The sequence below is a fragment of the Lathamus discolor genome, chromosome 1, assembly GCF_037157495.1.
Source record: "Lathamus discolor isolate bLatDis1 chromosome 1, bLatDis1.hap1, whole genome shotgun sequence".
Taxonomy (NCBI): Eukaryota; Metazoa; Chordata; class Aves; order Psittaciformes; family Psittacidae; genus Lathamus; species Lathamus discolor.
This window is the reverse complement of record NC_088884.1, coordinates 86,312,326-86,339,158: the sequence shown is the minus strand read 5'-3', so window position 1 is coordinate 86,339,158 and position 26,833 is coordinate 86,312,326. Positions and strand designations below refer to the sequence as shown.

Below are 26,833 nucleotides of genomic sequence, written 5' to 3'. Positions count from 1 at the left end.
CATCCTCAGTCAGGACTGTAAATTTGGACAACATCTGACTTTAAACTTCAGGTTAAATTCCACTTTCTTCCATCTGAGTTAAGTGTGTATCTAAGTGCTCTTTGAAATAGTCTTTTTTCTATAATTTCTTGATAGGAATTTTTTGTACAGTGACCTGACGAACAGTGGGGAAGAATGAAAAATGTCTGGGGGGAGGGAGTATTGTTTTAAGGCCACAAGTGTTATCAGGAGGAAGTAGAAACAAGAGAACCAATGTACTGGAGAATTTTTATTAAACACACACATGCACACCAAGCAGCTAACTTCTAATTACTGGTGTTTTTCTAAAAGCGGATATAATCTGCCTTATAGAGCTACCCCAACATTTTTGGAAATGGAAGTGATGATCTCAATGGTCTTTCCTATCTCTAATTACTGAGTCTATATTTTATTCTATATTGGATCTTTTTTTGGTATCTAATTGCTTGTGATAAAGGTATGTGTCATTGCTTGAAATGAAAATACAACCTTAGATCCATGTGAAAAGACCTCAAAAACTCTCTAAAAGTTGATGTTGAAGGATTCTGAAAGACTTTTATAGTGTAATTTCTGTGGGGAGCAATTATGGTAGAGAGCACGCCCTTGAAACACGAATTCTATAAACATGTATTATTGCCTTTCTTTTTTTCTAAACATCTAAAATTCAGTGACCCAACTAATTTACTTTCAGAATATTCAGCTTTTCCTTACTTTGTTAACTATCTCTTCAGTAGCTTAATTGAGTATTTTAAGCCAATAAATTACCCTTCAACATTTCTGTCTGGAAGCTCAGTCAGTATCCAAAACAAGCTTGTCATTAATGAACACTTTCTCAAACAAAAGAAAGGAAGGCAGTGGATCTGAACTGGGGAAGTTGTTTGGTTCCCTTATTCTAAACACATTAGTACAGTGTATTTCCCCACTTATATAGGCTTTTGTATGGTGAGCATGTGACTGTTTAAATGTCCCAGCAGGGCACCCGGAGACTGCAAAGGGGAAAAAAAAAAAAAAAAAAGAAAAAAAAAAAAAAAAGAAGAAGAGAAGAAAGAAAAAGAAAAGAAAATTGTTTGGAACAATTTGCATTAGTTCAAGGGCAATGTTAAGCATTTTACAGCTGGTTTATTGCTATTCTTTTGCTGTTTAAACTGTCTTTCATGTCAAAAGTCCTTTCCTGCTTACAAATCATCAGGAAGAATTGTGGCCACCATGCTGTTCGCCTAAGCTCCACCAGGGGTTCTGGCCCTTTGATCACAGATATCGTTTGCAATTGAGTTAAAAATAGGGAGCTGCTGAGTTAAGCCGAGGCTGTGACAGGAGATCAGCTTTTCTTTTTCTTCAGGACTTTGTTCGCTCCTTCTCTAATATGGGAACACGTAACCTTGGCACAGAAGGAGTAGTGTTATGGCTTTAGGAGATGTGTTTAAAGGAGTTGAGGAGGTCATTAAAGAGCTCAGCCCCTTGTGAATGCAGTCCAGCTTTACAAGATCCCTGGGTTCGAAAGCAGACTCTTAAACTATGGTCTTGGTATATAAAATTAACAAACATAAGCCTGCATCAGTTTTTGAGGTAGATTCAACTCAATGCCAAGATTTTAGCACCTCTCAGCTCTCTTTAGTGAGGAGAAAACTATTTAAAACTGAAGATCACTTCCTCAGTAATGGTATTAAAATTGTCAAAGAACCCTATGCTCATTCAAGTTGAAATTCTTCTTGACATTGGTGGGCATGAGAAAAAGTCTGAAGTAAGATATATTGTGAGGAAAAATCTCAAGAACAATGTATGTTCTTTGCTGCTGTAGGCAGATGAGGAAAATGTTTTCTTCAGCAGTGTTTGTCACTGCAACTGACTTCAGGTTGTCAGTGCAACCTGAAGAAGAAAGGACTTCACCACAAGTGAGGTTTATTCTAACCCCTCCTCCCCTGCAAAAAAAAAAAAAAAAAAAAAAAAAGAAAAATAGAAAAACCCAGATAATTTTATTTCTGTGTCATTGCCTTTTTAAGTTGTACTGTTACCTTCTTTTGGAAACATCCAGGGTTAGGGTGAAGAGGTCTTTAATTTAACGTGAAAGTTTCCGTCCTTAATAAAATCCAAGTAATCTAGGACATAGTACACATAGAGATTGCACAGACAACATATGGACTACCTTTCTTAATAATATTTATTTGTTTGATTATGTTGCTTTGGAGCCGAAGTCGCGAACCAGAGACCTGTTGGGCTAGATGCAAACCCAGAAAAACAAATAATGGAAAAAAAGGTTCTGCAGGCTTTTTGTAACTGACAATAAAAATTCAGGGAGAGGCAGAGCAGCTGTCACAGCACATCAGCAATCTTTGGTTTTAGTTGTCTTCATGGCAAAAGAGGTGTTTCGGAAGGGATTCGAATGTGGATGCAGAGGTAGCTTTACAGCCATTTTTTGCAAGACATGCAGCTTATATTTCATTTGATAGAGAAGACGGAGGCAGAAGATGTATAGAAAAGTGCAGTATTGTTACAGCTATGATTTTAAAAGGATGCGGGAAGGAAAGATTTGAAGGGAGAAGCAGATTTTATCAGTCGGATAGATTTGTTTTGGCAAAAGAAGCCTCACAAGATCTTCAGACGGGCTTTTGAGCCTGGAATGTTGTTGGGTTTGTGTTTTGATTTTTCTTTTTTCCCCCAACATAGCACTTGGTATAATAGAAGATGTTACTTTCCCCACAGATTTTTTCTTGTTCATAGAGAGGACTTACATAGCCTATGAAATAAGCTACTGATAGGGTAGTGCTGAATTTTGGTTTCACTTATGCAATGGTTGGTAATGTAAGAGAACCTTGCTGTTCCCTGAGTAAAAGTAATCACTGCGTGTTCTTGTCCTCCCAAATAAATGACAATGGCAGTAGTTCAATCTGCGGGTTTTGCTGTACACAGTTACATAGGAGCTGTGATCTCAATTAAGTAATTTCATAAGAATGCAATATTTTATGATATCAGGAAATGGTGAAGTTGGAGAGAAAAACAAATCAGACTTGAATTTGCAGTTGTTCCATTGCTACAGAGCTGCCTTAGTGTATGCAAGATTAACAGGTAAGAACTTTTACTGCTGAGTTTTTCATTTGGTAGTATTTTTTCATTTGGGAGTATTTTAGTCATATATAGACTACTGGTAGTAAAAAAACCCCAAACCACTGGTAAATGTGGAGAAAAAGTTGGCGGGAGGGTGTTCCCACTACTCCCCCCTTCTTTTCTGGTAACAAAGAAGGTTTTTTCTGGGTACTTTTACTGGTATGTATCTTGACAGAAAAAGCATCAAATGGCTCATTTATCTTTATAACAAAAGACACATTTTTCCCCTCCCTGTGTTCCAACTATTTGTTTAAGATTTGCTGTCTATAAAATGAAAGGAGAAGCTTTATATTTTTTAAAAATAACCAAGAAATATGAGTTTTAATAGTCACAATGAAGTTCTTGAGTTCTGCCTTACTTTGTGCTCCTTCTATTACCATGTAGAGTACCATATTACCTTGTGAAACTCAGGTGGGAAATTAGTCTCAGTCCTAAGAACAGAACTAAGGCAACCACCATCACAAAGATGATGCAGCAACGTAAGGTGGAATAAAAAGGATTGTCTTTTCATGAGCAAGATGTGTGATATAGACCAAGACAACAGCATGGTGAAGCAGGGCTCCAGGAGACAGATGGGATCACTTAGGTAGTTGGAAAGGAAAAGGGAAAACCTGACCAGGTGCCCATCACTACATCTTTAAATTTACTGTCCTTGGTGCCTCTGATAATAAATGGGGAAATGCAGGACTTTGTACTATAGGACAGCTGTCTCTATAGCGTGGTCAGCACTAAAGTGAGTGTCTAAAGCAGGTCAGGTGAACCACATATCAAAAGTTCTTTTCTCTCTTACTTGACCCTGAAGACAGCTGATGCAGTTACCTAAGACTATGTGTTATGAATTACAGTCACCCACACCAGAGGATAGGAGTTTTGCCTCCTGTGGTAGATATAGCACAGGGGATGGGCTTAATATGGTTTCCATGAAGAGTTAGGGCACTTATTTAAATTTCGCTCTGGCTCTGCTACCCTGAAGGACTGGAGGTATTGTCCTTGGCCCGGGCAAGGAGGCAGGCCAGAAGACTGCTGAGAAACTCTTGATCCCTGAACGGACCTTTATATTTATTTCTCTTTAATATAAAACATAATACAGTTAGTGGTCATAGCAAGCAACCAAAATTCTATTTTGTTGACAATCAGAACACTCATTAGATTCAGTTATCATATAGTTGATGCTAATTATACAGCTTGTCTGCTAATTAGGCATGAGTCCTGTAAATTCCTTGTAACTGCAGTGGGGCTACTGCAATTTGTATTGATTGATTGATGGCTTGGCTTCACAAGCAAAGATTTGGGAAGGGCTTTATCCACACTTACTACAGGCACGATGACCAAGGGCATGTGGGATAGGCAAATCTGGTTGGAAAAAAAGGCTGCTTAGGCAATCAGGAAGTTTCCGACCAGGACTGTCATCTCCTGAGGCAATCTCGAGCGACCAAAGTCCTGATCCACCCGCATTCAAGGCTGGATCTGCAGCTTCCAGTGCACATTGTCACTTGCCGTTTCGACCCTCACCTGTCGCTACAGACAAGTGAGACTTAACTGCATGATGTCAAACAGTCATGGTTCATTGTCCTTGAGACAAATGTAAGCAAAATTGCTATGCTTCTGAGGCAAAATGGGAATGTCTTATACTTGTTTCTATCTCCAGTCTCCTGTTCAAGATGGGAGAAAGTCTCCTCATTACTCAGCAAGATTAGGATACTCTTAGGAAAGAAGCTTTTTGTGTGTGTGTCTGTGTCTCTGAAAGAGATTTTCTCACATGGCCCTGTATTTAAGAAATTTGTGGTTCTAAACTAAATTCTGTGGCTGTGGAAGGCAGTTTCCACTTCAGTCCTGTAGTGTCTAATTTGTAAGCTTGACCTGCTAGTGTGTAGGCTTTTGAAATGGGAAAAATAACACAATCAGAGATGTTAGGTAGGCATCCCTGTTTGAAAGGAGATGTAGGCTCTACATTTGAGCCCCAAATATTAGTACAGCAGTGGGGGAAAAAAAAAGAAAGTTTTGCTAATTGATAAAACCAGCTTTCCCCCTCCTAACCCTTTAAAAAGTGTTGCTTGAAGTTGGTCTTGCTTATAATTTACTGGTTAGAACCATTACCTCCAGTGAAATAGCTTAGCTGTAAAGAGATTGAAAACACAGAATCCTAATATATTGCCTTTTGTATCTGCATTTGTTTCCATGTTTGGTGTTTTTACTAGCATATTGCAAAGTTATATGTAGTGACATCTATGGCAGAAATGACATTACCTCTTTGTGTAAGGGATAGCATAAAAACAATATCCAGAGTTCTTTTAAATATCTTTCCGATGATCTGTGTCTTGGGGAGGGAAGATAGCGGAGTGATAGGAAAAACCCTTTGAAAAGAATGGAAAATCCATTTGCACAGATGTCTGGAAAATCAGTTTCCTCCCAAGCTGTCATAAGACTTTTGAAGAAATCATTATATTACCTTTTAATCCCCTAGTGCCAGCAGTTGCCTGTGTGACCAGACATTGCCAGCAATGGTCTGAGTGTCCAACAATCTCCCCTCAGTGTCCACATGTTAATTAGATTTGCTCCTGTGGAGAAGCACATTCATGTGCACGGAAACACATGCATTTTTTGCTTTTCAAATTTTGACAGAGACTATGAATTGCAGGTGTTAATAGGACCTGTCAAACAGCATGGAATACAATTTACTTCCTTTTTGGCATTAAGTATATCCTGTCCCTATAGTGAGGAAGTACTACTGCAAAAATGTTGGCATTAGCATTGCTTATGATAGCCCATTCACCAAGAAACTGGGATATGCAGCCTTCTTTTCTTCTTTTGCAAAGCAGTATAAAGTGGCTATTATTCCAATATTTTTTTTAATAATTATATAATATTTATTTCATATACCTATGTCTGTATAAATGTATTAAAAATCTCTGATGTCATAATCCATGGCATTAGTCTTGCTTATGTCAAACGTGGTGTGCTGTATAGATAAATGTGTATCACACACAATGTTACTATCTCTTCTACATACATAACTTTACTGCTGGGAAAAAGAAATGGTGGAATGTAGTAGTGGAAGATTCACAATGCTAGTGTGTGGAGGATTGATCTACAGGGAGGTCTTCTAGGTGGATAAGAATAACTCTGTGTTTTGCGTGCATTTTTATATGTTAAACTGCTGTCAGAGGACTGAATGCTCTGAATACAACTCTCAACTATCTACAGGCGAATCTCCATCCCTCATTTATTCAAGTAACTGTACAGAAGTTGAGATGTTTCTCACCTAAGTAACATTAAAAAAAAAAATATTTCTTATGTTGTGTAAATGTTTAATTATTAAACCAGTACAGGTACTAATGTAGAGGAGATACTATGTAGTTAATATGATATCCCTTGCAAACAATGCTATCTTTGTAGTCTTAATGCTGAATACTTAAATCCATGCAACTCAGTAACGAGGTTTTGTTTTAACTGCTAAGAAAATCTGGAAAAGTTCTTGTTGAGGTTGTATCTTCATATAAAACAATTCATTGGGCACCCCTGGGTAGGAAGTGGTGAGCCAGACTGATTGCTTAAGCCTCAGCCACTGAAATCATAATTGTGTGAGCTGGTGACCCTGGGATTAGAATAAGAGAAAGAAACTTCCTCAGTTTTTCAGGTCACGTTGGTGTTAAGATTTGTTAGACAATTTTCCTGTTGCAAAAATGGCATCTCCCCCACCCTTTTTTTTTTTTTTCTTTTTATGATTCCTGTATAAGAGTGATGCAGATGCTCTCTGAGCTTTGTTTACCCTGCCACAGATAAAGATGATGTGCCCAAAGTCAACTATGTAACCTCTTGAAGCCACTTAAATGTGCATTATCTCAGAGACATGAGCAGACACATGGTAATTTGCTTTCTTCTGGCAGTAAGACGAGTTATGTTAAATGTGGGCCTGAGGGGAACCCCGGGTTTGGGTTGTAGTTTATTATTAGGTGAGGAAATTACTGGACACCTCCAGCTGCCATTAATCAGTAGTGGAGTCTGACTGGAGCCAAGTGAGAGGCCTGTGGGTGGATGCCGCTGAATGGCAGGGAAATACAATGAGACAGAGACAAATGTATTCCAGCTTAGCAGCGCTAAACTCTGCCCTTTCACAGTCCTTAACATGCATGTTCAAATTGATTTAGTCTGTTTACCCCCTCAGCCTAACCATCTATTTCTATTGAAGACTGACAGTTTTATGTGTTGCTACCATGTTATTATGTGTTGCTGTGCTGCCAGTAGCTATAGTATTTCAGAAGGGCTCACTTCCAGACATAAAGGGAGAAGGGGGTTGGGAGTCCTTTAATTCCTTTTTAAAGGGTGCAAAACATGTTGAGCATGACACAAATTCTCTCCTGCTCTCTCATTCTTTTATTCAGTTCTTTCTTCCACCCTTCCCCCTCTGATTTACTTTTTCATTTATTCACTGATGTTGGGTCAACACATGCCATGAGAAAGCCTGAAATGAACTTGCGTGTTTGAGAAACACATCTGTCACGTGATGTGTCTGGCTTATTCCTCTTTCCTGCTTTAGTTTACAAACATGCCATTCTTTTAGGGCTTTGGTATGTGACCGAGAGGCTGCTAGAGGTGGGTGGCACTCAAGCAAGGAGGAGCACAGGTAGCAAAACCATGAGCTCCAGTTGAATCCTGAACCTACTCAGGTCCATTGTTAGTGCTCAGCTAGCAGGTCAACATACTGAGGTTGCAGGGAAAGCTGAACTTTTTTATCGTGTGCGTTCACAAAATGGACGTGCAGGGAAACAGAAGGGAGGAGCTTGTTTTAGTTTTGCAGTTTTTGTGATAAAAAGCATCAGCTCTTTATCTGAAAGACTAATTTCAGAATTAAGATTCCACCAACACTTCTTGTGCTGGCTGATTCCTCGTGCCACAGTTTGAGGGCTGAGAGTCTAGGTGGCACCGGTAAATGTATAGAGGGAGAGCCAGGATGTGGCTCTGTCTTCCCAGAGGATGATCTGTACTTGCCTAGTTGTTTTATATTGATGCTTTGTTTGACACAAATGCAGGAAGCTAGTAAACACCAAAGAGAAAGAAGTGGCAGACAGAAAGTGAATTAGTGATTAGGTTTGTCCTCTGGGATTCACTTAGGTCTGTGTTATGAATTCCCAAGTTCAGAGGGTTAGTGCACTCAGGTGGTTTTCTATCTTCTCATTTGTAAGGTTTCTTGCTCCTTCTCCAAACTGTTTTCTTTCCAGGTGATGCCTCTTTGCTTTTTTTCTCTGGCAGAAGATTGCCAGTCAATAAGGAGGATTGTTGGAGCTTCACTGTGCATTTGTTTCCCTCTGTTTCTGTTAAATCATAACATGTTCAGAAACTGAAAACAAGCAAAAAGTACTTATATACACAAAATGCTGGTTTCTGAACTGAGGCTGATTTATGTGCATATTAAGGCATGCCAGGCCCTGTATGCCTATGACAGGCAGATCCTCTGTGCTCTGCTTTGCATTGAAACATCTGCAGAAATGCTGCAGTACCTTCAAGAAAGTTTTGAATTATAAATAATTTAGTAACATTATTTAGATGAATTATTAATAAAGTAATGCAATAAGCAGAACAGTCATAATCCATAGTGATACATATACAGAGCATGTATCCCTTGTAGTAGCCTTGTCTTTGTAGGGGAGAGGACGTCTTAAGATCTTCAAAACTACCTTTTGCAAGCAAAGGATCTTGACTGATACAGTCTTTGCTATCTTTAAGGGGTAATTCTACACTGAGAGCCGATGCTGGCATCCATGTAAAATTCAAATCTGGTACTGTCATAGCATTCTCTAAATGAATCTTGCAAAGATGACAAAAAAGAGAAATGGTCTCAGAAAATAAAAGCGTTGCTTCTGCATTATTTAGCAGCAGCTCCCTGCAAAATTAATATTAAATCTATTTTTTAAAAAAGTCTTTTAACAGAGTTTGCATTGTTTCATAGCATCTTACATGGGTGACTACATTAGAGGCCTCCTTCTTCAGTGTGATATTTTCCAGCATTTTGCATTACGAAAGCTAATGCTGTGACCAAGCTATCTTAAAGCTTAGGTTTCCAAAGATCAATCAATTTTTTAAAAATTATTTATTTATTTTAAAGGGACTGTATATTTGTTAGCACACAATTAAGGTATTAACATCAAACCAAAACCATTTCATCTGTAACAATCTCCTTTTTTGGGACAAGAGAGAAATGGAAGCAGGTGCTGAAGAGACAATGAGGAAGATTTCTGTTTCGGTGGATACAGACATTCTCCAGACTACATTTCTGTCCTCTTTTCAAAATGACATTTTTACTCTGTCCACCACTTGTATTTATGCAGGACGTGGTTTAAAGTGGGTTTTCCTGAATATTCTTTGCTTGTGGTCATATTCTATCCATGGGTAATAGAGTCACTGTTTACAAAACCTGGCTGCATGGCTCTGCAGAGGAGAATACATAGAAAGAAGTTGATGTGGCCTGTGAAAGCTGCTGTCAAGTCCCTAATGCCATAAACACTGATCAGTAAGATCAGGGAAAGCTCAGAGGTCAAAGGGTTGCTAGTTCCCCTCCCCATAGTGGAACCTCAGCTTTTGCAAAACCGGCTTTTCCCTGTCATTCTTCTTAATGGCTATTTTGGTTAGAATTCCTTGTGTGCCAGGACAGCCATCAGCTCCTAGTCCTTCCCTAAGCTGGGCATGAACAGTGACCAGTTCCGGCCAGAGATTTTTTGAGTGTCTCAAGTTGGACAGCTTTTCTTTCTGTCTCTTTTCCCTTGCTGCCCTTTCCAGCTTCCTCTTACTGGTGGTTCTCATCTCTGACTTTCAATCACTGATTTGATGCAGGTCATTACTACTGTATTTCTAAAATGTGCTTTTGAACATACAGCTATGCTGAATTAGAGTGCCTTGAACTCTGTAAATTGTATATACAGATCTCTTAAAATGTTTCATAACATTTTCCATTCCCTGTTGTGACTCTCTTGTCTCACTAGAAGTGGAGTTCACATTGCAGTTTTTAATGGTTCTTTTTCCTTGCACATAGTGCTGAGTAATGCAGTCAGCATCTTTAAATTTTTCTCTCAAAACATGAGTTGTGAAGTGAGAGCATCTGTTCAGTCTGCTTCCACTGAAATATTGTTATGTAAAAGTAACTCTTCAAATTAATAGTAATTGAAAACATAGAAAACATTTTGGTTTTGAGGAGTATATCTAACACTAAGATTTACTGTTCATATAATTGTCTGATGTCGTTAACTTTTCATCATTAAAAATCAAAAAAAGAGAGCCGCCTCTTTTGTAGATGGAAAGATACTTTTTTAAAACAATGTGCTTATCTGGAGAATATATAAAATGGTGATACACTATTTAAAGATATAAATCATTCCTGTAAACATACCCAAGAATTTATTTTAAATTGGTTTCTATTCAAAAGGACGCAATATTGCTTGATATCCCAGCTTAGGATTCTACAAAAACTTACCCACATATTGAGATTTAAGAGCTTGAATGGAAAGAGCAGTGCTGTAGTAACAGCTTCATCACATTTAATTTACAAGCTGCCTTTTCTGAAGTGGAAGAGCAAAGCAAACTGTCTCCAACATCTTCCACCATAGCAGCAAAGGTGAAGAATATCAAAGCGAATAATTATCACCATATCGCTAAATGTTCAGTGCCTAGAAAATTTAATTCAGGGCCTTTCCTTAACTCTTCCTATCTTCAGCTTGTTCCTGTACAGGTAACTATATGCTATAACGTAAGAAATAAATATTAATTTTTGTAATGTAAAACAGATTTTTGATGACTTACCTGTAAAATTGCCTTACCCAGTGAATTTTAAACAGCTGTCCTATACATCCTTTTCACTCAGCTGTTTTTCCTTCTGAAGGTACTTAAATAATATCTTGAGGGTGTTTCCTCTTAATGAGGTAATTATACCCATATCCTGGGCTAAATAAACTTGAGGCCAAAGGCCTAGGTGTTTATTAGCAGAGGATGTGGTTATTAAGAAATTTAACAGGAAGCACCCTCAAGTTATTATTTTACTGACATTTCTAATGATTATGCATTTGAGAAATAATTGGTTGAAAAATAATACTTATACTTTTAAGAGGGCAGGTGAAGCAGAATTTATAGGCTGGCTCATAGCAAACAAATCTTCTATCAATCTGGTACCTTCTGAAACGGGCAGTAGTATGAGAATAAGGATGATCAGCATGCTTTCAGCTGTTGTTGCCTTGGGCACTTCAGGTTAGCGTGCCACTTTCCTTAATGCAAGGAAGCCCATGGAAGTTTTGGTTTTCAATTCAAAGCCAGTTAGGTCATGCATCCTTTTAAGAGACTACAGTTATTTGTCAACAGCAGAGGTAGCAAAAGCGCCTGAATTTGCGAAGTTTGCATATCGTTAGCTCTAATAATTGGTATCCTAATCCTCTTTAGTAAGGGAGTTTTGCCCCCAAAGGAGCAATAATAATGAGCTTAGCTCTTAGAAAAAAATGGTTCTCATCTCTGGATCTTTATTAGTTTTGCAGAGATGGACAGAGGAGCAGAGACAAAGGGAACTTAAAAAGCATGCCAAGCTCCTGTCATAAGTAAACAGAGGTTTGGAGAAAGACTCTGGACTCTTAAGTCTGGTGTTCCAGTCATGTTGCTTCCTCTGCCTCATAATACCCTTGTCCTGCAAATATTTGTGCTACATGAGTAGATTCAGAGGCCTTGGCTCCACTTAACCAGGCCTCTACTACTGCAGATAGAGTTTCATTTACAACACTTCTAATTTTGTGTGGTGCAAATACTGGCAGAGTGGAAACATACTGATGTGAATGTGCAAATTACGCACAAACTCAAAGCTGAGTATGTATGTACGTATTTGCAAGACGTATTTGCAAGAGTGTATCTGGGAGAGAACAGATTATACTATTCAGTTTCACTCATATGAAACCAACAGCCATCTAAAATCCCATCAGATCCCCTTTATTGCTACAGAACAGAAACTTAATGGATTTAAATATATAAAAAGAAGGTGATTTGGTGAATTGATAAGGCTCTACTGTTCTTTGTTTAGCTCAGAAATTGTAGCCAAGTGTTTTGATAATCATCTAGCATCTGTGATCAGAATTTTTGCCAAACTTAATACCTTCCAGTAAAAATATGGCAGTGAATGATTGCTATGCTGGCAGCTTGTTTAAGTTGAATATAGGATGCTAAGATTCTCGTGTTAGAACAAAACCAAAGAATACAATGGTTAGTTATGTTTTGCCTACAGTTAACAGAATACACATCTTAATAGGCAGAGAAGACACAAACAGATGTTCTAATTGCACATCTGTGAGAAACTGATATTTACTAGTTCCACTGTAGCTTGACTTCTGTACCTTGGGAAGTTTGAGTCCCACAGCATTTTGATGATTTATTGATCTGGGTGCAATGAATATTGCAGAAACAAGCCGTATTTCTAAGAAGTTAAATACATGCTCATTCAGTGTAATACTAATTCATGTTTCAAAGGAATCCACACTCAGCTTTAATCAGAGTGGAGATATCAAAATTGCTCACTGTATACTTGAATGAGTGGGAGGAAGGATGAAAATGTGGAGGATATGATATTGGGAAACTAAAGGCATGTGGAAAAGAGGAAATTGATTCCAGTAGTTCCATCTTTCTCTCTCGGCTTCTAAAAAGATTTTGTGAGATGGAGCAAAGAAAAGCAAATTCGGATTTCTTCTTTCTTTTTGTAGCAATCAAAAAAACCCCCTCATACCCTACACTGAAGATTAATTCTGTATCACAGTTCTCTATCAAAAAACTAGACAAAAGCTTCATAATTCATATGGAGCTTTTACATAAGTAAAGATTTATGTTGACATGTTTTCATTACAAGTTTCATACATAGCAAATAATTAATATCAAGCGTCTTTAGGGCCAGATGCAATATAGAAGACTGCAAAATAATATCCTTACCTCTATACTGGAAATATTACCACAGTAAATTTGTCTGTGGTTTTGTTCTTGTTTTGTTTTGGTTTGTTCATTTGTTTTGTGTTGGGTTTTTTTCAGAATATTTGTTTGCATTATTTTTTGTAATTATGCCTTTGACACAGAAAATACTCACTAGTGTGTGCAGCTTTTGGCATCTTAGGAGTTCCACTGAAATCAGTACTTAATGTCAGAAGTGGGAAGTCTCCAGTCCCAAACCCAGTGCTGGTTGTAAAGATTATGTTATTTAGCTAGCTGCTTATCTGTCCCTGCCAACAACGGTTACACCACGTTGAACTGCAGTACAGCAAATCTCTGTTTTTAAATGCACTAATTTTTATATACATCTGTCTGAAATCAGTGCAGAGCAATAAACAAATGGCGTGCAGCTGGATTTGTGCAACCTGCTAGAGATCACTGTGGTTTTTTTGAAGGTTTCATTGGTTTTGTTTGTTCTGTTTTGCTTTGTTTTTCTTTTTTTCTGATGTGTCAAACAAACCTGAAGTTTATTTTGCTTAAGGAAAGTGAGATTGAGTGGCTAACAAACCCGTTCCTGTAGAAGAATGGATGGCTCTTTCCAGCTAGGAGCAAAATATCTGTAATCGATACGGAAGTGCCCAGAGCACATGTTCCTCCTCTGTGTCTCACCTCTGGACAGCTGTGTGGTGCTGTCCTTGTTTCCGTGTGCTCAAGGTTGCAGTCTGGCAGCTCATTAGGAAAATTCTTAATGCCTAGGAGGAAAGTGAACTGAGAGAGTAAAATGTTAAGAGGGAAGATATCAAGAAAGTGGGGAGGAGAGACAAGAAGTGGAAGCGCTGAGCAAAGTAAATCATTAGTTCTGGGTGTCCTGCTGAGGGTAACACTGGCCTGTTTTGCTAGGATCTGGATGGTGACTACAACCAGGGAAAAGAGTTGTCCTAGCACTAGCTCTCTGTGGTGGTTTGGAGATTGCTGAGTGGTGGGAACATAGAAAGGAGTGATCATCTGAAGCAGTCACTTCAGGTAATCATTTGGTGCATCACTGATGACTAGATCTTTAGCCAGCTCGGGACTCTTCTACTTGGCAGGCTGGGAGTCTGATGTTTGTTTCACAGAAGACAGATTTCTTTGGCAGAAAGTTATAATCCTTTTTCTAGGCTTTAAATCCAACTGTGGCTAAGGAGATCCCTAGTTAGTATTAGAAGAGATTGCCATTAAAATACTACGGTACCATATCTAAAATACAAAGAATCGATAATCGCGTCAATAAATAAATCACAAAATCAGTAGGAAAACACACACATGCATTCATGCATGTGTAGCATGTATAATTCTCTGTCCAAAAGATTAATTCATTAATGACAGGACTGTTAAATAGCGAGCATTGGCACGGTACTTTCTATTTATTATTCCTTTCATATAATTTTTACACCTTTATGCTCTACCTTGCAGTTTTCAGATTAATTCTATGGCGCTTTGTGGTTTCTGAAGTATTTTGCAGTACATGAAATATTTGAATTAGAAGGCAAACCATTCTTTGGTATATATTCGGGGATCTGATGTAAGGCTTTTAAATTTCTACTTATCTTTTATTAAGGTTACTATGAGGGCATCCTCCAGGTTTTTCAGTTAACTATTTGGTGTACAGCAAACACATTTCATACCTGATGTATGTTGTGTTTATGTTCATATGTTCTGGAGCTATCGTAAGACAGTGTTTACTGAGGAAATCATTGAAGAGTTCATATATATGATTTTAACAGCACAATTTCCCTTGAGGTGATTTATATATATATGTCAAATGTAAAATATATGACTCCCAAAAAGGCAGCCACAAAACACAAGACTGTGGTCATAATAACACAAGTTATCAGGGGACTGGAGCACCTCCTGTATGAAGATAGGTTGAGGAAGTTGGGGCTGTTCCCTGGCAGTGTTCAAGGACAGGTTGGATGAAGCCTTGGGTGGGATGGTTTAGTGTGAGGTGTCCCTGCCCATGGCGGGGGGGGGGGTTGGAACTAGATGATCTTGAGGTCCTTTCCAACCCTAACTATTCTATGATTCTATGATTCTCAATCTGGAGAAACAAAGTCTGTTTGTCCTACAGCATACACATAATGAGAAGACAACATATAAAATTGTGATTGTTATAGGTTAAAAAGGATCTTGATTTCAGGAAGAACAGATTCAGAATTATTAAAAAATATTGTACTTTTCAGTGTACAGCAGTTTGTCAGAGCAACAGCTTTTTTATATGCAGTTTAGTCTTAAATATGAGCAATGAGATGATCTTCTTGTCTGTAGCTGTGAAGGAAAATAAACAATTATTCTGAGTTTGTAGGACAAAAATGATGCACATACTGAGTTTCAACCCCATGAGGATGTTGATATTGTGAGGAGCTTGCTGTAAATATAGTACAGGTCTTACTGCTCTCTGCTCTTAAAAATAACTTTTACACTCTAGCAAGGACTAGGATATTTAATGAAACCTGTGCTAATGAAATGATGGAAATCTGATGCAGTGAAAATCAAACCTTTTTATTACTGTGGTCAGTGAGAATCTCTGACTGGTCATTACGTGACAATTCTGAAGATGCCCAGAAAATAACGGTGGGGTTGATCTTGCGGTAAAAGATACAAGCCAGCATATAAGGACATAAAAAAAAAAAAAAAAAAAGAAAAGGTAAAAATCTTCAACTTATATAGTCTGGAAAAGGCACAGAGATAATGTCAACTTTAATTACTGTTTTCTTCTGAACACAAAGAATAGGCCAAAGGGCATGAATGGAAATTAAAGAAAAATGGAAAACAGATGGTAGGAAGCATGCTACAGGAACTGGAATACAGGCATCACTGTGCATAATCTACCAAAAAAGAAAAGGGTCCTTACGAGTTATTTTGTTCCATTTTCAACATCATCATCTTATGGTTTATTTCACAACAATCTTATTGCTAAATCAAGTCCCATTGACAGCAGCCACTGTATTGCTGCCAGAATTTAAAATTCTCCTTTTATAAGACAACTTTGAAATACGGGTCAAGCAAAATTGGATGCTGAAGGATAGACACATAAATTAATAGTGTGAAATTCAAAAGTGCTGCACACCAAAGCCATCATATATTTCAGGGGGTACTGGTTGAATACTTGCTGTTTTGGAAAAGGTTGACATTGACTTTAAATTCTTCAGCGTGGGGTTAGGAGCCTAATTTTAATAAGAATTTTTAAATAAATCACACCAATATTTATGATGATAGATTGCAAAGTGCTATCGCTTTGTTTTAGAGGCTTTCATCTGGACAGGAAATAATTTAGTCCAGGCAGTTTCTTTTGTTTTACAGCACACTTCTCAAAGTTGAAGGAGCTGATGAGGGAATGGCCCTGATGTGCAGTGGGAAAGTTTTAAAGTCTGAAATCAGAAAGACTTTAAGTCACATTAAGCCATAGACTGGTGAAACAAGAAAAAACCCAAATAGTAGCCCTTGCAATTAATCCTAAACGCTTGGGTTTGAAATTTTTTCTCCTCTCCTTCAAATCCTGCCCCATGAGGGGCAGGGTGACAAGGCAGGGTAGGCAGCAGGGCTGACCTACTCTTAGCATGTTGCTGAGCACCCCATGGTCTGCCCCTGTGGCTGTGCCTTTTCACTCTCCCTATGTTTTGGCCATCTTGGGCTGGTGGGGAGCAAGGGGTAGCCCGCAAGCCAGACCACTACTAGGAGCTCACCACTTTCCTGGCCCTGTGGCTGTAAGCTGGTCTCCCCAGAGGTACTGCAGCTTTCATTTTGTCAACTTCTCCTTGCAGGTGTGGCCCTGGGGATGTACTCTTGACTCCACAGTGGGACCATCACTGATAGTCATCAATGTTTTGATGTACAAATACTAGCTGAGGGATCTTAGTGGACCAGCAGCAAAAAGCTGTCTTGCCATGGCCAGCTCCTGTGTTACAGGCCAGCAACCTGTCGGCATCTGTAAGTGAATGTACCCAGTAGCATGGGTGCTGCCTGCTGGTAGTGCTTCTGCCTGCACCATGCTTGGGCTTGCTTGAGATCCTGAACTAGGTTTTCTGTATGTGTGTGAAACTAGGTTTCTGAGCGTGTGAATAATGGTGTTATTCAGCATTACATGGGCTAGTAGCAGCTGTAGCAGTAGACAGCTCTCCTCCTAGGTACCTAGTATGATGTTTACAGGGAGCCAGGTCTACACTTTTCATGGGACACATCTAATTTGTTGGGTTTTATCTAGGATGGAATAGAATTGTGTTCATGTATGGAACATCACGGCAGCTCTTGGAACAGCCTTCATCAGAAGTGCTGTTTTAAAGGAGAGGGAAAAAAGGCCAAATGGCAACTTGCAAACGTGTTAACATGAGCTCAGTCATCCCTAGGCTTCCAGCACCGTGATGGGAGAAGGTAATGAGGTCATGGGTTGTTTTTTTAGGTTCTGAAGACTGACTTTGAGAACTGAGGAAAAGTAAACAAAGGATTATTTATTAAATGAAGAAAGGATTATCCATTACAGGATGAATCTTGCTTGCCTTATGTGTACAAATAGTTCCCATTGACTATGAGCAACTCAAATACTTACATAAGACGTTTATAACTTTTTATGTAACCTTATAAAGCCACACATATTTTTCTATGTCCTGGGCTTAGGACGCATGCAGAAGTCAGACAGTTAGATGTATAATGAAATTAAGTAGTCTCATTTTTATTACAGTTATGTTCAATGATAGGTTTAAACAAGAAAACTTCCTATCTATTTAACCAGGAGGCAAGTTTATCCAGAAAAATATCCAGATAACAAAGCAAGTTTCACTGGAGAGTCTCAATTGCTGTGAGAACAAAGAGGCTGGGAAAAGGAAAGAACCACCATGCAAAGGATGAAAACATTGGGAAGGTATTTAAATGGGGAGTTTCTCCTCCTCCTTCTGTGCATTCCTCAGCATCTCTTAGAACAGGGGCAGGGCTAGCCCAGGGACACTCCTTAACATTATGCTGCTGGATAATGCTAACCTTCATTATAACACTAGAAATGGATTTCAGAATAATCTTCTTCTAGCCCACCAGCTGTACTTACTCAAGGCAGATTAACCAGAACATGATTGTTTTCAGCCGCTATCTAACAGCATGAGCCAAATACCACAATTACAGAAGACAGAATCATAGAGTCATAGAATAGTTAGGGTTGGAAAGGACCTAAAGATCATCTAGTTCCAACCCCCCCGCCATAGGCAGGGACACCTCACACTAAACCATCCCACCCAAGGCTTCATCCAACCTGGCCTTGAACACTGCCAGGGATGGAGCACTCACAACCCCCCTGGGCAACCGATTCCAGTGCCTCACCACCCTAACAGGAAAGAATTTCCTCCTTATATCCAATCTAAACTTCCCCTGTTTAAGTTTTAACCCGTTACCCCTTGTTCTGTCACTACAGTCCCTGACGAAGAGTCCCTCCTCAGCATCCCTACAGGCCCCCTTCAGGTACTGGAAGGCTGCTATGAGGTCTCCATGCAGCCTTCTCCAGGCTGAACAGCCCCAACTTTCTCAGCCTGTCTTCATACAGGAGGTGCTCCAGTCCCCTGATCATCCTCGTGGCCCTCCTCTGGACTTGTTCCAGCAGTATCATGTCCTTTTTATGTTGAGGACACCAGAACTGCACACAATACTCCAAGTGAGGTCTCACAAGAGCAGAGTAGAGGGGCAGGATCACCTCCTTCGACCTGCTGGTCACGCTCCTTTTGATGCAGCCCAGGATACGGTTGGCTTTCTGGGCTGCAAGCGCACACTGCTGGCTCATGTTCATTTTCTCATCGACCAGCACCCCCAAGTCCTTCCCTGCAGGGCCGCTCTGAATCTCTTCTTTGTCCAGTCTGTAGCTGTGCCTGGGATTGCTCCGACCCAGGTGTAGGACCTTGCACTTGTGGTTGAACTTCATGAGGTTGGCATCAGCCCACCTTACAAACATGTCAGGGTCCCTCTGGATGGCATGCCAACAGAGATAGTGTTAACCATTAACTTAGTGATATTCCTAGTTGTCTTGTGATGGAGTGATATTCCCAGCTGTCTTGTCTTAGGGCTGAGGTTTTCTGAGATACAAGTACAATGTCATTGAGGAATTAGGAGAACTGAGGTGCTTCTGTCCTCCCCTGCATGGGTGATGCATGGATTCCTACCCACAAGGTACTGGATGGTATGTGGGTGCCCTGCTCCTGCCCCAGCTTTTCTGTCAGCTGTACACGACACATCCGTACGCGGATTGTGCCTACAGTATGTCTGTTATGAAGTCACTTGGCACTTTGTACAGCTTTTAACTGATATTATACTCCATATACTAGATACAAAAACTATTCTCATCATCTTTCATTGTTATTGAATAGGTTAGAAATCACCCTGCTTTATGTTTCCCATAGTTTATCTCAGGAATGCATAGATAATGGCTTTTCACTAAAAGAGAAGGAAACGCTCAGCCTCCTATTTTAATTTTATTCAGAGGAACAGCTGAATCCAAAAGGAAGATTTGGATCTTTTCCCTTCTTTCTTTGAAAACTCAGCTACAGAAGTTGAGGCGAGCAGACTTGAATCACCACAGGACAAGTGCACTCAGTGCTGCTCTGGAGTAACTCACAGACATTCTTTTCCCTGTGGTGAAATATTTTTAAATCCCTCATTTTGGTCTGAATGGTAAATGCCAAAACCTCAGTGTTTTTCATGAGGAAGAATTCTTGTCTTCTGGCCAGCTCAGTTAGCTTCCCAGCAAGAGCTGGGAAGTTAAGGTTATGGCAAAGGGGGGATTTCCACATCTATGTGGAAGTAGAAAGCAGTTGCTTTCCGTCCTTCGACCTGCTGTGGCACTGAGATATCAAGCATTAAAATCATGATGCTGTATAGAAAGTTACTGAATCAACTAATGCCTTAGGCCTTTGACCATTGTCTCTATCTACAATTTTTTGCTGAAGATGGTTTAGTTAAGCTTAGATATTCATTAGTCAACTAAAGATCATGCCAGGAAATCTTCATAGCAGCTGTCAAGGGTGCTATAACTTTACCAAAAAAAAAAAAAAAAAAAAAAAAGGAGTGGAGGGAAAGAAGAACAAGAAGAAAAAAGGTCAGATTGTTTTCTCTCAATTCCATGTTGGAGTGTATTTCCTTTCTTAATCACAGTGCATGCCATGGTCTAACCTGTCACCTGTTATCTGAGTTCAATCTTCAGCTTGACCTATGCTTGTGCTGTAACTTCCACAAATTCTGTTTTATTATTAACTCAATGATAGGGCAGTTTTCAGCCAGCTGAAATATTTGACTAGGCTTTTCCTTGTGTCTTTTCTGTGACAACTGGAGCACTCCCTTGTGCAGCTCCCAGTACGGTTGCCAAGATTACACTCTTAGAACACAGCTTTGAATATGTTCCCCTTCCCTCAGCATCCCTTCACTATCTGCTCATCTGAAGGCCCTTCGTTACCCCTCTGCTAGTCATTACCATGATGTCTCCAGCCTGCCTGTAGCACCAGTCCCTATTGCTAACCTTCTATTTTATCCAACAGCTCATCTTAGCTATGTGTGGGCATAGAAACCTCTAAGGACACAGAGTGTGACTTCAGTGCTGTTCTTCAAACTCCTCTTCATTAATGTGTTACCAGTCCATCCCCTGCGGATGGGAGCTGATGTGCACGTTGTTGTGGGCTTGTGTCACCTTTTTTTTTTTGTGTGTGTGTGCTTTTCTGCCTGTCCACAGTTACTGCTTTTCTCCCAGTCTGTGGTATAGCCCTTCTCGTTATGTCTGTGTGCCGTATACCATAGTGGTGTGGTGGTTGGTGAGCAGAGCACCCATGGGAGGCTGTGGCTGAACACCAGTGCTCCTCTGCCTCCCAGTAGCCTCATTAATCACATTTGGCTCTTAAATTCTTTCCTCTTCTTGATGGATGAGCATTTAAGCATGACCCATAAATTCATCCAGATTCCTATTCACATTCCTTTCTACGTCCCAATGTGGTTTCACAGGCAGAAGTTGTGGAAATACCTTTTTTTTCTTTCCTTTTTTTTTTTTTTTATGAGAGGGAGAGAGAAACCATGTGCCCAGATTTTTGCCTTTGCATAATTTTTTCCTAGAAGTGGTCACTGCATTCAGTTGAGTGGGTCTGCGGGGTGCTTTGTTCCCTGGCTCACCTCTGTGTTTGTCCCATCATGTGCTTCTAGGTGATTCCATATCAGAAATTAAAACATGCAAGCAGGAAAAATACATGTTACATATATTATAAAATGAAGCAGTAGAGGTGTTCTATCCTAAAATCGATGCATTGTGATTAGGATAACCTACTTCGCATATAATTTCCGCACAATCATAGAAACTCTATTAATGTTCATATTTTCTCTCAGAACTCTCCCAGTCCCCCCGAAAGCTACAAACAAGAATGTAAAGTTAAGGATGGAAGATGTTATATTGCTGCTTCCAGTTCTGTCTCTCTATAGCTAGTGCTTTCCATTTCTGTGGGATTAGAGTATCTGTTTTTAAAATTTGTTACAGCAGGAATTAAGGGTTTTACAATGGCTTTGTGGTATTGTAGTGTTAAATAGACATATAGCTGTGAACCAGTGTAGTCTGACATAATGACGTTTTCATGGAAAAATCACTGAATGTATCTTTGATGTTAAAAAATAATAATAAAATAAAAATCAAACATTTTGAAAGGTTACATCAAAATTTAAAATTTGCATTGCACCTGCCAGCTTATTGTATGTTACGCTCCATGAACACAACATGCCATTTTCCAGAGTTAACAATAAAGGTCACTTCCAACACAAATTATTCTATGATCCTGTGATTATGTAGTACTAATAAAGTGTACGTTGACCTGCACTGTACTATATAGAGCTCCATCTATCAAAACCATCTTCTGAGAGAAAGTAGAAAGAATGTCTGTGGTTTGTTACACCCCATTAAGCTTCCTAACCAGTTACAGCTGATAATTCTAAGGATTTTTAACCTGAAATTCACCTCATTCAACCTAGGTTTTTGGTTTGTTGGTTTTGGTGGTTGTTTTTTTTTTTCTTGTTGGTTTGTTTTGGTTTGTTTTTTTTTACATTTTAGTGTATCGCTGCTCTTGTTACTGGACACAGCTTTGTGATGTGTCTATCCTTAGAGTTATCTTCTATCTTGCATGGGCAGAAAACCCTCAGTTTGATGGATGATATCAGCTATTTTCAAAGCTAGTATCTTAGAAATGAATTATGGACGGCTTGTCTTAAAAAAAGAAATATGGAAATTTCTGGAATCGGAAGGGTTTTAAAGCCACTGGGGAACAGGTGAGGGAAACACAACAGTAGGTGCAAAGCTGGAGAGAAAGGCCTGAAAGAATCATCAGCACTTTGGAAAATCTTTTAAATGTGAAACTAGAAATTTGAGCCATTTGTCATGTTAGCCAAGGGAGATGAAACTCTTGATGGAGTGAGTTGTTTGCATGTGGTTGGGTCCCAAGACTGACTTCCAGCATCCACATCGCTTGATTATGCTATCTTCTCTATTAGCACTGAAGTCTAGGTTTCTTTTCAGCTTCACTTAGTTTCCCATTGTGTAACAGGTCTCACACCCTTAGTCTGTCCTAGATCTCTGGTTAACTGAAACTCAGGCTCTAGAATTCACTGAGGTGCACTAGAAACTTTCCAGAGTAGAAACGAAGCACTGCAAGGCACTGTGCAGAAGCTGGGAGCAAGTTAAGCACTTTGCCCTACAAACACCAAACAAACCTGAATTCGGCAGCAACTCAGGGTTAGGTCTGTTCTATCAAGAAAGACAGGAGGTTTCCTGGTTCAGGATATACTCTGTGGAAACAAATTAGCCCTAAGAAAAGTGTTTTTTACTCTTGAACTCATTATAGACTGGAAAGGCTGGATATTTAGATCTGGATATGTAGATCTGCGTCTAGAGCAGTGATATTTATTTGACACAGTTTAGAGCCACAACTCTAGCTGCACTTCAGAACACAAAGAATATTTTCCACTGGATTCCTGTAGTTTCAGCTTCATCACTTGAGCTACAATGATTTCTTGTTGTGCCAGAACAGAGTTCACACACTCTGCAATTTACAGCTTCCTGCAACAGTCTGACACAGGCCCCTCTGGGAGAAAAATAAGTTAAACAGAGAGCTTTTTCCTCTTAAGGAATTATATTGATCTTGCAGATGCTGAGTTGACTTGCTGTGTTTTTCCTTAGAGCACTTGGCTGCTGATTCGCTTAATAGTAAATAGAAGAGCCCTATCATCTCATTTTCCCTTAAGCTGAAGCATTATAGTCTCTGTCAGTCACTGACATGCAGTTTTTCTTCTAAAGATGAGATTTAATAGCATGAAACAGCTCCTTAGTATTCACTAAATTCTGTGTCATTATTTTCCTACTGTAACTACTTAATTTCTTTCAAAAAAAAAAAAAAAAAACAAATACAAAACCACAAAACCACAACCTGTGGTTTATATGCAACCTAAATTTCAAGTGCAATATATAAAAAATGGAAATATTTACATTTTGGGATATGGTTTACACTGTGCTTTACTGGAGTGTTTCTTCTTGTTTCAAAAACCACAAGAGCATAGCTTAAGTAGCCTACTCAAGAGAGCAAATTCATCATGTGTCTACTTCAAGGCTCTCTTGTTGTTTAAGGGCTAGCTAGATTGTGGTAAATAATCCACAGACCTTAAGAGAAGGCAATGCTGACTCACATCCTTTCCGGAAGAGCTGCAGCTTACACCTTTTGGTATCCTCCTGCTTTTACGCCTTTTCCATCTCATTTTCTCTGAGATGGGAATGAAGAGGTTTGTCCTGGGTTCAGCAGTAGCAGTCATTTTTCCTCCTTCTTAGTAGCTGATGTAGTGCTGTGTTTTTTCCTTTAGGCCCGGGAACAGCGCTGATAACACCGATGTTTTTAGTTGCTGCTCAGTAATGTTTACTTTGACCAAGGACTTTCTGAGTCTCATGCTCTGCCAGGGAGGCAGGGAAGCCAGGAAGAAGCAGAGACAGGACACCTGACCCAAACTAACCAAAGAGGTATTCCATACCACAGCACGTCATGCCTACTGTATATAGTGGGGGCAGGTACCCGGAATTATTAGATCACTGCCAGGGTTGGGCTGGGTATTGGTCGGCGGGTTGTGGGCGGTTGTATTCTCTTCCCTTGTTATTTCCCTTATCATTATTATTATTATTGGTGGTAGCAGTAGTGGTTTGTGTTATACCTTAGTTACTGGACTGTTCTTATCTCAGCCTGTGGGAGTTATATTATTTCGATTCTCCTCCTCATCCCTCTGGGAGTGGGGGGCAGGAAGGGGGGGAGAGTGAGAGAGCAAGCTGTGTGGCTGGGCTTAAACCACAACAAGGTTCTTTCATCTCTGGAGACTTTGGTGATGTTTATTGGACATTGACCTTTATAGTTTTATTTCAGCTTGACTAGGCTCTCAAAGGATAGTTCCCGTATTCTGCAGCCAGCTACAATACATTCCTCCCTGCTGACTATAGTCTGTGTTTCCAAAATGAGGACTCTTGGCATGTGCCCATAGACCCTATGTTCTTACACAGCATTAATGTGTCAACTTTATATCATCAGACAAGATGAAGAACCTCCTCATAGGCTTTCCTACCTGGGAAGTTATTTTCACATACAGCCTTAAGCATGTGTGTCCATGTCAGGATATACAAGAGTATGTATGTACATATGTAAAGGATATACAAAGAGTATGTGACCGTTTGCTTGACCTCAAACAGGCAGCGTGCAGTGATTTTTCTGTCTTGGGGCAATCTTGGGGACATCACCAGATGCACTGTGATAAGGCAATACCACATCAATAGTGTAATATGATTCTATTTTGATTTAATGTATGAGAATTGACCTTTTGTGCTAGCTAATGTAAACATGAAATAAAAGAGGTAGTTTTGGTCCCAAAGGCTTATCGTTTCATCAATGTACTAATCTTTTATCTGCTGTTGAGTAGCTGATGTGTGCAGAATGTGTAGCTCGAAGGCAAAATACACTGCCATGGCACTTCCTTTAAAGCTCAGTGTGTGGCTCACCATCCAGGGTCACTCTTGTAATCTTCCAATTGCTTGCTTTATTCCAAGTAGTTTGCATACCAGTGCTAAGCTGATTTTATGCTTTTGCCAGTTTTGCCATAATTCAGGAAGAACAAGTAACCTTTGCTTTCATTCTGCAGAGCTCATGTGGCTGACGGAAATGACCCTGACATGCAACTTATATTCCCACAGCAAAAGAGACTATGCTTAGAGCAAAAGATTTTAACTCCCTTTGGTAAATGGGGAGGAGGGGGGTGTGAGTATTTTAATATCTGACATTGTGTTTTACAGGTAATTGATTTAAAAATACTACTTTGCTTCCTATTTAGTGGCTAGTAAGTAACAACACCACCCCCCACCCCCCCCATTCAATCCAGGAATCCACCACAGACGTGTTGCAAGTAAAGGCAGAGGGGGAAAGAGAGAGTGTAAAATACATTGTAAACCAAACACATTTCTCTGTAATGGTGGATTACTGCAATCATTTTCCCTTCCTTCACAGAGCACAAGGGATATAATACTCATGAGAATTATGCCTCAGACCTTCAAATCCTAATTACCATATTATACAGTTTAATCAGAGATGATATTTGTTGGAATGAGCAAGTTGCAGACAGCCATTGGGCATTTCCGTGGAATGCAGGAGTAAAGGGAAGTCCTGCTTCATATTTGACTTTAAAAATTGGACAGACTGTGGGGTATAAAATGCGCCTGGCTCAGGCTTTGGTGACATGAATGTTCATATAGCCAGCCCTGATCTTGTGGTGCTGTGTTGATATTGGGCACAGATGCACACACCTCTCCTTTCTACCCAGTTCTGTTATGGAGCTCTTCATGGTCTCTGAGGATTACCAGGACAACTGTGGTGGCATGAGGAGATGGCTTTCCTGGCGCACTGCACTGCTTTTGCATTGTTGGGGAAATCTGTGGAGAGGGAAAGGGCTAAGCCTTTCCCAGTGTAAGTAAAGCAGCACAATCTGGTATTTAATGCAAAATCTGGGATAGTAATTCTGAGCTTTCATCTCATTGCAGGTATGTTTAAGGTCTCAATGACCATTCTCTGCTTTCAGCAAAGGCTCATTCTTGATGCTTTCAAGTGTACTCGTGCATAGAATGTTATGTGCAGTCTTAGATGTGAGCTAGAGATCCACCAATGCCTTTTGGAAAGATAAGGAGCATCTGGGTACATAAGCTTATGGAGAAGAGTTCCCAAAACCAGTCTAATACTTTGATGCAATCTTGTGATTAGATTAGAGTTATTCAGTGTTGAAGGGCGAGGGGGGGATATAGGGGAGAAGCAGAGGCAGTGATATGCATTTCCATCTCAAATTACAAAACAAGCATTCTGAAGAATTTTCATGAGCAGGAACAGGACAGGGAAATGTAAAACAGTTTCCCTAAGTCTATCCCATGCTTCCCACGGATGCTATTAAAAATTGCAGTGAGTATTTTTACGGATTCTAGTGGCTGCAGATGATTGTGAGATACTGTGACATAACAAATAACCACAGTTTCTCTTTGAGACCCAGGCGGAAAGAGAATATGTACTTGTACTTCAGCTGCTGCTACTCTTTCTGTTCATAGCTGTGATGAGCACTTCTAATTTTTTAATTTTTTATTTTTAAATTTTATCTTTGCTGATTTCATAAAAGCATAGCAAATAGTTGAATTGAATGTTCTGATATGTATGAGCCCAGGCGACTCCCTACAGTATGTGGGAAA

General features: G+C 39.6%; 1 long non-coding RNA gene across 2 annotated transcripts in view; it reads left to right on the top strand.

The window, feature by feature from the left end:
* The window catches only part of LOC136016796 (uncharacterized), a 139,877-nt gene that overhangs the window by 57,367 nt on the left and 55,677 nt on the right, over positions 1-26,833 (top strand). The window contains exons 1-2 of one of the 2 annotated variants that reach the window (XR_010613699.1): positions 23,772-23,859; positions 23,938-24,091. The exons of the other annotated variant lie outside the window; for it this stretch is intronic. This is a non-coding gene — a long non-coding RNA (uncharacterized LOC136016796). Of the gene's footprint in view, positions 1-23,771; positions 23,860-23,937; positions 24,092-26,833 lie in introns of those variants that run through there. 2 annotated transcript variants of the gene reach the window in all.